Source organism: Canis lupus, chromosome 1, assembly GCF_048164855.1.
Source record: "Canis lupus baileyi chromosome 1, mCanLup2.hap1, whole genome shotgun sequence".
Classification (NCBI taxonomy): Eukaryota; Metazoa; Chordata; class Mammalia; order Carnivora; family Canidae; genus Canis; species Canis lupus.
Genome location: NC_132838.1, coordinates 98,819,295 through 98,831,935, shown reverse-complemented (window position 1 = coordinate 98,831,935; position 12,641 = coordinate 98,819,295). Strand labels below are relative to the sequence as shown.

Genomic DNA, 12,641 nt, shown 5'->3' with positions numbered 1-12,641 from the left:
TGATGGGAGGATGAGGTAACTGGGTGACGGGCACTAAGGAGGGTACGTGATGTGATGAGCACTGGGTGTTATACTATATGCTGGCAAAATAAATTTAAGTAGGGAGGAAGAGAGAAGGGAGGAAGGAAGAGACTTATAGAACAACAAAGATAGGATATATACATTCCCAATGCAGTATTATTCAGCTATAAAAAAAAGCGAAATCCTGCCATTTGCAATGAAATGGATAGAGCTATAGAGTATTATGCTAAGGAAAACAAATCAGTCAGAGAAAGACAAATACCACATAATCTCACTTTTCTGTAGAATTTATGAAACTAAAGCAACAAGCAAAGGAAAAAAAAAGAGAAAGACAAAAGAGAGAGAGAGAGAGAGAGAGACTCTTAACTACAGAGAACACACTGCTGGTTCCCAGAGAGGATGTGGGTTGTGGGAATGGGTAAGATGGGTGATGGAGATTAAAGAATACACTTAACATGATTAAAAAGAAAAATGATGGCTGAAAACTACCCTTACCTGGGAAAAGAAACAAATCCAAATGAAGGAAGCCCAAAAAACAACACAATGACTCTAAAGAGAGCCATAAAGAGACATTATGATGAAACTGTCAAAAGTTAAAAAAAAAAAACGCAAAGAATCTTAAAAGTAGCAAGAGAAAGTGGCTTGTTCCAAACATGGGACTCTCCATAGAGCTATCAGTAGATTTTTCAGCAGAAATGCTGCAGGCCAGTAGGGAGTGGGATCATGCACATTCAAAGTGGTAGAAGAATAAACTTGCCCTGAGCATACTCTATCCAGCAAAATTCTCAGAACTTTGAGACAGAGTTTCAAAGAGAAAAGCTGAAGACCCGGGTGGCTCAGCGGTTTAGCACTGCCTTCAGCCCAGGGCCTGATCCTGGAGACCCGGGATGGAGTCCCACGTCAGGCTCCCTATGTGGAGCCTGCTTCTCCCTCTGCCTGTGTCTGCGCGTGCCTCTCTCTCTCTCTTTCTCTTTCTCTCTGTCTCTCATGAATAAATAAATAAATAAAATCTTAAAAAAAAAAAAAGCTGAATAACTTCATACAAGAGTTTTTTTTTTTTAATTTTTATTTATTTATTTATGATAGTCACAGAGAGAGAGGCAGAGACACAGGCAGAGGGAGAAGCAGGCTCCATGCACCGGGAGCCCGACGTGGGATTCGATCCCGGGTCTCCAGGATCGCGCCCTGGGCCAAAGGCAGGCGCTAAACCGCTGCGCCACCCAGGGATCCCCATACAAGAGTTGTTAAAGGGAGACGGGAATTTGCCATTCTAAAATAAAACAACCATGAAAGTATTAAAGTGATAAATGTGTAATTCAGAATAATATTGTAAAGGTGATGGGTAAATCCATTATCACTTTAGTACAAAGACTAAAAAACAACAATAACTACAATACCTTTTTAAGGGATACACAATACTAAAAGATGCAAACAAAATGAAAAGAGTATTAAAATGTAGAGCTTTGTATTTGAAATTATCTCAAAATCATCAGTTTTAAGATGTTTTATCTAAATCTCATGGTACTTTCAAAACAAAACTCTATAGTAGATACACAAATGAGAGAGAATAGAATCAAAGAATACCACTATGGAAAATCATGAACTCACAAAGGAAAACAGGAAGAAATGAACAAGGGATTTCCTAAACAACCAGAAAACAATTAATACAATGCCAATCTGAGTCTTACCTATTAATAATTACTCTATGTGTAAGTAGATTAAAAACTCCAATCAAAAGACAGAGTAGCTAAATGGATTAAAAGAGAGAGAGAGACCCAACTATATGCTACCAAAAAGACTCACGAGCTTCAATGACACATACAGACTAAAGTTGGATAGAAGATATTCCATGCAAATGGAAACCAAAAGAAAGCAAGGATAGCTGTATTTGTATCAGACAAAACAGACTAATTATGTTGAATTAATGTGGCTACAGTGGGCCTATAGAAACAAAGAAGGTGATTATATAATGATGAAGAGGTAAATTCATCACGAGGACATAACAAATATAAATATTTATGCACCCAACACAGGAGCACCTAAATATATAAAGCAAATATTAACAGATTTGAAGGGAGAAACAGCAATACAATAACAGTAGGGAACTTTAATTCTCCACTTTCAACAATGGATACATACTTCAGAAAGAAAATCAGTAAGAAAACATTTGACTTAAACTATATAGCAGACCAGATGGACCTAACATATATACAGAACATTCCATCCAACAGCAGAATACACATTCTTCTCAAACATACATGGAACATCTCCAGAATAGATCATATATTAGGCCACAAGTCTTAACAAATTTTTAAAAACTTAAATTATTCCAAGTATCTTTTCCAATCATAATGATAGGACACTAGAAATCAACAGAAGGAAAACCACAAAATGCACAAATATGTGGAGATTAAACATGCTCCTGAACAACAAATGGGTCAAAAGAAGAAATCAAGGGGAAAATTAAAAAATATCTTGAAACAAATTAAAATGAAAATACAACATACAAAAATTTGTGAAACGTGGCAAAAACAGTTCCAAGAGGGAAGTTTACAGCAATAAATGCCTACATTAAAATATCTCAAATGAACAACCTAACTTTACACCTAAAAGAACATGAAAAAGAAGAACTAAGCCCCAAATCAATGATCCTAGTATAGGCCCACTGTAGCCACATTAATTCAACATAATTCTGGAAGTCCTAGCAAAAGAAATTAAGAGAAAGAATTAAAAGGGAACTAAATTGAAAAGGAAGATTAAATTGTACTTGCAGATGACATGATGTCATATAGAAAACCATTAAGATTCCACAAAAAAAACATTTAAATTAATAAATTCAGTAGATTTACAGAATGCAAAGTCCATATACAAAAAACCAGCTGCATTCCATACACCAACAGCATAGTTATGAAAAGAGAACTTAAAATATTATCTCCAATAGCATGAAAAAAATAAAATACTTAGGAATAAATTTATCCAAGGATGTGAAAGATCTGTATACTCAAACTACAAAACTGATGAAAGAAACTGAGGACACAAATAAATGGAAAGATATTCTGTGTTCATGGGTAGGAAGAGTATTGCGAAAATGTCTATACTATTCAAAATGATCTCCAGATTCAATGCAATCCCCATTAAAATTCCAATAGCACTTTTCCACAGAAATAAGTCCTGAAACTTGGATGGAACCACAAAGTCCCTGAATAGCCAAAGCAACCCTGAGAAAGAACAAAAGTGGAAGCATCACACTTCCTGATTTCAAACCATATTACAAAGCTATAGTAATCAAAGCAGTAGGATATTTGTATAAAAACAGATATATAAATTAATGCAACAGAGAGGCCAGAAATAAATCCACGCATATATATTCAGTTAACTTTCAAAAAGGAATCAAAAAGGCACAATGAGACAAAGATAGTTTCTTCAACAAATGGTGTTAAGAAAACTGGATAAACATATGCAAAAGAAGGATACTTGGACCCCTATCTTACACCATAGGCAAAAATCAACTAAAAATAGATTAAAGAGTTGAACATAGGAAAAAAAAAAAAAAAGAGTTGAACATAGGCCCTGAATACTTAAAACCCCCAGCAGAAAATGTAGACAGTAAGCTCCTTCACAATGTTTTCAAAAATGTTCTTTTTGATGTGACAACAAAACAAAGGCAAGAAAAGCAAAACTAATAGGGAGGAGTCCTATATCAAACGAAAAAGCTGCTGCATAGTAAAGGTAACTACACACAAAATGAAGAAGCAACCTATGGAATAGAAGAATACAACTGCAAGCCACATATCAGATAAAGGTTAATATGCAAAATACAAAAACTCATACGACTCAATAGAAAAAAATAACCCAATTAAAACTGAAATATGTAAAATAACTAAGACATTTTCCCCCAGAAAAGACAAATTGTCAACAGATAAATAAAGGTGCTCAACATGATTAATCACCTGGGAAATGCAAATCAAAACCCCAATAAGATATCACCTGTTTGGATGTCTACTATCAAAAATATAAGAAATAACAAATGCTGGTGAGGATACAGAGAAAAGGAAATCTTTGTGCACTGTTGGTGGCATGTAAATTGGTATAGCCAATACTGAAAACAGTATGGAGATGCCCAAGAAATTAAAAATAAGACTATGATACAATCTAACAGTTCCACTTCTAGGTATATATATTCAAAGGAAATAAAATCATTACCTCTTGATTATCTCATGTTCATCACAGCATTATTCACAATAGTCCAGATATGGAAAGAACCTAACTGTTCCATCACAGATGAAAGGATAAAGAAAATTTTGTATATCTCTCTCTCTCTCAAACACACAGATATTATTCAATCTTAAAAAGAAGTAATTCCTGCCATTTACAATAACATGGATGAACCTGGAGGGCATTATGCTAAATGAAATAAGCCAAATGAGAAAGGCAAACACTACATGGCATCACTTATATGTGGAATCTATTAAAAAAAAAAAAAAAAAGGTAGAATAATGGTTCCCTGAGATGGGATGGTGGTGGAAATTGGAAGAGGTTTCTAAAAGGGTAAAACTTAAAGCTATAAGATGAATAAAGTCTGAAGATTTAAGTTATAACATGGTAACTATAGTTGATAATACTGTATGTGTCATTAAAATTTGCTAAGAGAGGGCAGCCCCGGTGGTGCAGCGGTTTAGCGCCGCCTGCAGCCCAGGGCATGATCCTGGAGACCCTGGATCGAGTCCCACGTCAGGCTCTCTGCATGGAGCCTGCTTCTCCCTCTGCCTGTGTCTCTGCCTCTCTCTCTGTCTCTATGAATAAATAAAATCTTTAAAAAAATATTTGCTAAGAGAGTAGAATTTCAGTATTCCTACACAAAAAGCTATATGAGGTGATGGGTGTGTTATTTAACTTGATTGTAGGAATCCTTTCGCAATATATACATGTATCAAAGCAACATATTGTATACTTTAAATCTATTACAATGAGAACTCAACAAGCCAGATAAGCCTACAAGACCAACAACAGGAGGAAACTTTAGCTAGATCAACTGTTGTCTTAAAAAATTTTTTTAAGTAAAATTGGAGTGCATCTATCCCTTTGAATTAGGATTTTTGTATTCCAGAAGTGCTGAATCACTATATGTATACCTGAAACAAACATCTAAATGAAATTTGAATAAAAAGTAAAATTGGAAATGACAAAGGGAACATTACTACCAATTTTATGGAGATAAAAGGCTTAAAACAGTATTATTCACAATTGTACATCAATAAATTTGATAACCTAAAAGAAAGGCACAAACTCTAGAAATTGCATTCTGCCAAATCTTTGAAGAAAGATGTGAAAGTCATAATATTGAATTTATTATCAAAAAAGCCTTGCAACAACTAAATTCTCTGGATTAGATTCCCTCATGTTGAATTCTAATAATCATTCACAGAATTAAGGTCATTCTTCACCAATCCTTCCAAACAACTGAAGAGTAGTGGATGCTTCCTCACTTATTCTAGAGGGTCCCTATTGTACTGGTTCCAAAGCCAGACAAAGACACTACAAGAAAAGAACACTATGGACTATATTTTATTTTATTTTTTTTTACTTATGATAACACACAGAGAGAGAGAGAGGCAGAGACATAGGCAGAGGGAGAAGCAGGCTCCATGCACCGGGAGCTCGACGTGGGATTCGATCCTGGGTCTCCAGGATCGCGCCCTGGGCCAAAGGCAGGCGCCAAACTGCTGTGCCACCCAGGGATCCCGAACACTATGGACTAAACGTCCCTTATGAATACTGATACAAAAATCGTCTACAAGATAGTAAACAACTCAACAGCACATTAAAAGGATTATATATCATGGCCAATTAGGGCAATGATTATAAGGTTGATTCAACATGAAAACTTGTCAATGCAATATATATACTACAAAGACCAAATGAAGGAAAAAGGAACCCACATGATCACCTTAATGGATGCCCAAAAAAGCACTTGACAAAAGTCAGTGCTCTTTCTTGATTTAAAAAAAAAAAAAAAAAAAGAAGCCTCAAAAAAAATCAGGAATAGAAGTTATTGACTTTTAGCATAATAAAGGCTGTATGTGAAAAACCTACAGCTATTATATTTAATGGTGAAAGACCTAAAGCTTTCCTTGTAGATCAAGGACAAAGGAAAGATACCTGCTTTCACTACTTCTATTTAGCATAGTACTGAAATATCCTACCTAAAGAAGAAATACAAAAGCATAAAGTTGAAAAGAAAAATAACATTCACAAATTACAAAATCTCATATGTAGAAAACCTCAAGATTTCACAAAAACTACAATTAACATATTTACAAAGTTGCAGGATACAAAAACACTAAAAAAATACTGTGTTTTTATATAGTAAGAATGAAAAGTTTAAAATGGAAATTTAGAAAACAGTATCATTACAGAATTGTGAAAGAGTAAAAATCTAGGAAAAATTTAACCAGGGTGGAGAGGCATAAGACATCAACACCAAAAACTAGAAAATGTTAGTAAAAAATTAATAAAGATATTAATAAATGTAAGGAATCTTGTGTTCATAAATTGATGTTCTTAATGTCAGTACTACATATAAATGCAATCTCTTTCAACACTGTACAGATTAAATGCAGTCTCTTTCAAAATTTCAATTTTTTTCAGAAAAAGAAAAATCCATCTGAAATTTCATATGCTACAACATGGAGCATTATGCTTTTGGCATTACGCTAAGTAAAGTGAGCCAGTTGCAAAAGGACATATACTATATGATTCCACTTTATGAATTTAATTACTCTATGTACTTGATATAGAGACAAAAATATAGAATTGTGGCTTGAGGGTGGGGGAAATGTCAAATTATTATTTAATAATTATAGATTTTCAGTTTTGCAAGAAAACTGGGTGGTGTGATGGTGATAATAGTTGCACAGTGAAATGAATGTACTTAAGGCCACAGACTTGTGCTTTTTTAAATGGCTAAAATGGTAAATTTTATGTTATGTGTATTTTAGCAGAATTTTTTAAGTGAAGGGAAACATTCACATAAAGAAAAACTAAAGAAGTTCATCACTAATAGATCTGCTCAATAAGAAATGTTACAAAAAATCAAGAGAGTTGGCAATCCTTCAGCTAGATGGACCAAGAAAAAGAGACAAGACTCAAATTAATAAATTCAGAAATCAATGTGGAGACATTACCACTGACCTTCCAGAAAGAAAAAGGATTGTAGGAGAATACAATGAACAGTTTTATGCCAACAAATTGTATAACCTAGATGAAATCAACAACTTCCTAGAAACAGAGTACCAAAATGTACTCAAAGAAATAGAAAATCTCAACAGATCTATATCAAGGGATGCAATCTGTAATCAAAAACCCCCAACAAAGAAAAGCTCAGAACTAAAGGGCTTTACTAGTGATTTCTACAAAACATTTAAAGACTTATCACCAATCTTTGAACTCTTCCAAAAAATAAGAGGGAACATTCATGTCAATATTACCCTGGCATCAAAGCCAGATAAAGATATCACAGAAAACATAGACATGATTTCCCTATCCTCCACCCACAGATGTAAAAATCCTCATAAAGATCCCTGCTAGCCAAATCTAGGAGCATATTAAAAGGATTATCCATCATGATAAATTGAGACTTATCACATGAATAGAAAGATATTTCAAGATATGAAAATTAATCAATACAACAAATGACATTAATAGAATGAAGGAAAAAATAAACAAGGCTCTTCCCTTTTACTGCCATTGCTGAATTGCCAGTAGCCAAAATGAAATTCAATCCTTTTGTGACTTCCAACCAGAGCAAGAACTATATAACAGGCATTTTAATCCAGCTTCCCACATTCGCAGAAAGACTGTGTCTTCCTCTCTTTCCAAGAGCTGAGACAGAAGTACAACATTTGATCCATACCCATATGAAAGGATGATGTACAGGTTGTATGAGGACACTACAAAGGTCAGCAAATTGGCAAAGTAGTCCAGGTTTACAGGAAGAAATACATCATGTATGGTGAACAAGTATGTGAGAGAAGGCTGATGGCATAACTGTTCATGTGGGCATTCACCTTTGCAAGGTGGTTACTACTAGACTAAAACCAGACAAAGACCACAAAAAGATCCTTGAAGGTAAAAGCCAAATCTCACCACGTAGGAAAAGAAAAGGGCAAATATAAGGAAGAAACAATTGAGAGGATGCAGGAATAAAGTAATAATATATATGACTTTAGATAAAAACTCTTAAAGTAAAAAAGACATGATTATCTCAGTTAATGCAACAAATTTAATGAAATCACTATTTTTAATTCAGTTTGCCAACATACAGTATAATACCCAATACTCATCACATGCCCTCCTAAATGCCACTATTTTATGTAAATAAAACATATATATACACATATACACACATGTATAGGAAAAATATAATGTAACTAAGTACGGAAGGTAATGTCCAAAGAATACCTACAGAAAACCCACAGCTAACATTATACCCAATGGTGAAAGGATGGATGCCAGCTTTTGACTCTTCTATTGAACGCTGTACTGGGAGTTCCAGCCAGAATAATTAGGCAAGAAAGAGACATAAAACACATCCAAATTGGAAATGAAGAAGTATAATTATTTGTTTGCAGGTGACATGATCCTATATATAGAAAAGCCTAAAGAACTCATGAGACAAGACTATCTGATCTAATTAACAAATTCAGCAAAGTTACAAGATATTAGATCAGCACAAAAATCAGTTGTTTTCTATACCCTGGCAGTGAACAAAAAAGTTTAGAAAAATATCCACTTACAATAGCATCTAAAAGAATAAGATACTTATGGATAAGATGCCAGACTTGTACACTGTTAACTATAAGCCACCACTGGCTAAATGGATAAGCAAAATGTTGAATATTTATCCAATCATATGTCATATGTCTTTCAACCATAAAAGATCTAAACAAGGAGTGACAGCAAGACGGCCGACTAGGCAGTCACAACCTCATCCTTACACAAAACAATACTGTAACAACTACCCAAAATGAAAATAGATCTGGGAGAGTGCCAGATAAAATCAAGAAGCTGCAGTCAGTGGAGCACAAACTCCATGGATATACACACAGGAAAGCCAAGGAAACTTCTACCTGCATCATCACCTGGTCTCCTAGCCCAGGAGCTGGGTGCTCAGTGTGATCCACGTGGCAGCAACCTCCCTCTACAGGCCAATGGACAGTAGGAGGACCCGAGCAGCCCTCGCCATTCACCGCCAGGGACCAGTGCAGACCTCACTGATGCTACCCTAGCTGACACAACTGCCCAGAGTTCATGCCACTGCACTCCTTTGGAGCAGAAGCCAAGCTGTGAAGCCAATGCCCACCTCCCTCCTCCCCCTGGCCCTAAAATTACCACGTGTTCCCACGCCTCCGTCTAATGTGTGTCCATGCCTCGGATCCTGGTGCCAAGAGAGATTCATTAAACTGAGACCTCCTTAGGCAGAGGAAAGGGAGAGCAGGGGAACCCCAGCCACCCTCACTACTCCCACAGAAACCTTTGGGCTTTGATGATGCTGACTGAGCTAAGAAAGCTGAATATGGATTCAACACCACTGTGCCCTCTTAGAGCCAGAGCCACTGCTAGGAGACCCTGGAGCTGGGGCTGCCACAAACAACTCAGCCAGTGCCCTCATACCCACCAATGTGTGAAAGTCTTTCCCACCAAAGGCAGTACACAAAGCCTAGAAGAGGTGACTGCTCCTTCAAGTGTGCAGACAGCAACACAAGACTACAGAAAACATTAAAAAAAAAAATCAAGGGAATATGATACCATCAAAAGAACACAAATTTGCAGTAAATAACCTGAAAGAAGTTAAGTATCTATGAATTGCCTGCAAATACTTTAATTTTTTAAAAGAATCTCAGCAAGGGAGGGGCCAAGCTGGTGATGCAGGAAGACCCTGAACTCACCTCCTCCACAGACACACCAAATCTACAGCTATTTACAGAGTAATTCCTTTGGAAAAACTGAGGATTAAAAGATTCTTCATAGCAAAAGACAGGAAAACCATAGAAAACGGCAGCCATAAAAGTGCAAACTGCAGTGGGAAAGGATGGTGCTGAGGGACCATGAGCTGATTTGTCTTCCTTGAAGCAAAGGGAAAAAAAACAGAATTTAAAAGAGCAACTAGAATATAAAAGACCCAGTCCTAGAACTCCACTAAGTGGTATGAGAGCCACTGGAGCCCTCTCCAGGTTGGAGGAGCTGCCAAGCACCATGCCTTACATTCTCCTTTCTACCTTGATATATGGACAGGAGCAGGGTCTGTGTACCCTAGCTGACCTACTGTCTCAGTGGGCCCTGGGCCCTTAACCCACACAAGCCCCAGCCATCCCAAAAAGGGGGCCCCAGCAGAGCACACAATGGAACATTCCTGGTCAGTGCTCACTACAGCTCCAGCCATCCTGCCAAGGTGACATAGAGAGGAGGCATCCTGGAACATTCCAGGCCCAGACACTTTGGCTTCATCTCTCTTTCAAGGGCACCCCCTGTGCAGAGCTCTCCAGGGCCCCCAAACCCATGCCAGCCACTGTTCCAGCCAGCCAGCTACACACAGTCTACACACAGGAATACTGTACAGTACATTCCTACAATTTCAGGAGAAGTAGATATTCTAATTTATAGAAACAAAGAAAGCCAAGCAAAATGAGTAGATAGAGGAATATGCTACAAATGAAAGAAAAGACAAAACCTCAGAAAAAGAGTTAAATGAAATGATGGGGATAAGTAATCTACCTGATAAAAGTTCAGAGTAAAGTTCATGAAGATGCTCACCAGAGTAGAGCAAATGGTGGATGAATTCAGGGAGAACTTCAAAGGGAGACAGAAAACATAATTGCGTGTTATATGTAACTGATGAATTACTGAACTCTACATCTGAAACTAATGTACTATATGTCGCTAATTAAATTTAAATAAATAAATAATCACAGTTGAACACAATAACTGAAATATGACAGAGGGAATCAACAGTAGATTACAGGACACAGAAGAACAGGTCAGCTATCTGGAAGACAGGGAAAGGGAAGCCCCAGCATAACATCAAAAAGAAAAAAAGAATTTTTTTTTTTAAAATAATTGTGTCTCTGCTGATTGGTTTTGCAAGTCTAACTTACAAACGTTTAATTGAGTAACAGATTTAGGCTTGTGATTTTATTTTATTTTTTTATTTATGATAGTCATCAGAGAGAGAGAGAGGCAGAGACACAGGCAGAGGGAGAAGCAGGCTCCATGCCAGGAGCCCGACGTGGGATTCGATCCCGGGTCTCCAGGATCGCGCCCTGGGCCAAAGGCAGGCGCCAAACCGCTGCGCCACCCAGGGATCCCAAAAAAAGAATTTTTAAAAATGAGGATTACTTAAGAGATCTTTTGGACAACATTAAGTGAAAAGACATTAACACTATAGGGATCCCAGAATGAAAAGAGAGAAAGTAGAAAATTATTTGAAAAAAGGATAGCTGCAAACTTCCATAATGTAGGGAAGGAAACAGACATCGAGGTTTAGGATGCAGAGTTCAATTCCAAACAAGATGAACCCAAGGATGTCCAAAGCACAACACATAATAATTAACATTAAATTAAAGATAAAGAGAGAATTTTAAAAAGAGCAAAAGAAAAGCAACTAGCTATGTGTAAGGGAAACCCCATAAGGCTATATCAGCTAAGTATTCAGCGGAAACATAAGACAATCCCATGATATACTCAAAATGCTGAGAGGGAAAAACCTATAACCAAGAATACTTGGCAAGGTTATCATTCATAATTAAAGAGATCAAAAGTCTCCAAGACAAAAGTTAAAGAAGCTCTTTGCCACTAAACTGGCCTTAGAAGAAATTTTAAAGAAACTTCTTTAAGTGCAAAAGAAAATGCCATAATTAGAAGAAAATCATGAAAAGAAAATTTTCATGAGTAAAGCAAAATACAGTAAAGGCAGTAGACTATCACTTATAAAGCTATACAAAAATAGCAAAATCAGTTACATCTTAAAAATTAGTCAAAAGGATTCACCAAGTAAAAAGATGTAGAATATGACATCATATGCATAAAATGGGGAGGAGAAAGTAAAAACAGTTATTTTGGTATAGGTGCCAATTTAAATGACCATCAACCTAATATAGATTGCTATATACTTAAGTTGTTATATATGAATCCCAAAGTAACCACAAACCCAAAGCCTATACTAGATACACACAAAAAACTTTAAAAAGCCAAGCATAACACTAAAGAAAGTCATCGATCACAAAGAGAGAGTAAGAATGGAGAACTGCAAAACCAGAAAACAGTTAACAAAATAGCAATAAGCACATACCTATGAATGATTACTTTGAATTGAAATGATCTAAATATTCAATTCAAAGACAAGCGCATGTGAAATGATTTAAAAATAGGAAAGAAGAAAAAAATTAAAATAGGAAAGAAAGGAAAAGAAGATATATGCTGCCTAGAAGAGACTCACCCAGACCTAAAGACACATACACACTGAAAGTTAAGGAACAAAATACATTAAGAGGAAAGGAAGGAGAGGGGAGAGGGGAGAGGGGAGAGGGGGGAGGGGGGAGGGGGGAAGAAAGAAAGAAGAAAGA

General features: G+C 36.4%; 1 pseudogene; it reads left to right on the top strand.

The window, feature by feature from the left end:
• The first annotated feature begins 1,306 nt into the window (after positions 1-1,306).
• Positions 1,307-11,308, top strand: LOC140641695 (large ribosomal subunit protein uL24-like; annotated as a pseudogene).
• Positions 11,309-12,641: the final 1,333 nt, after the last annotated feature.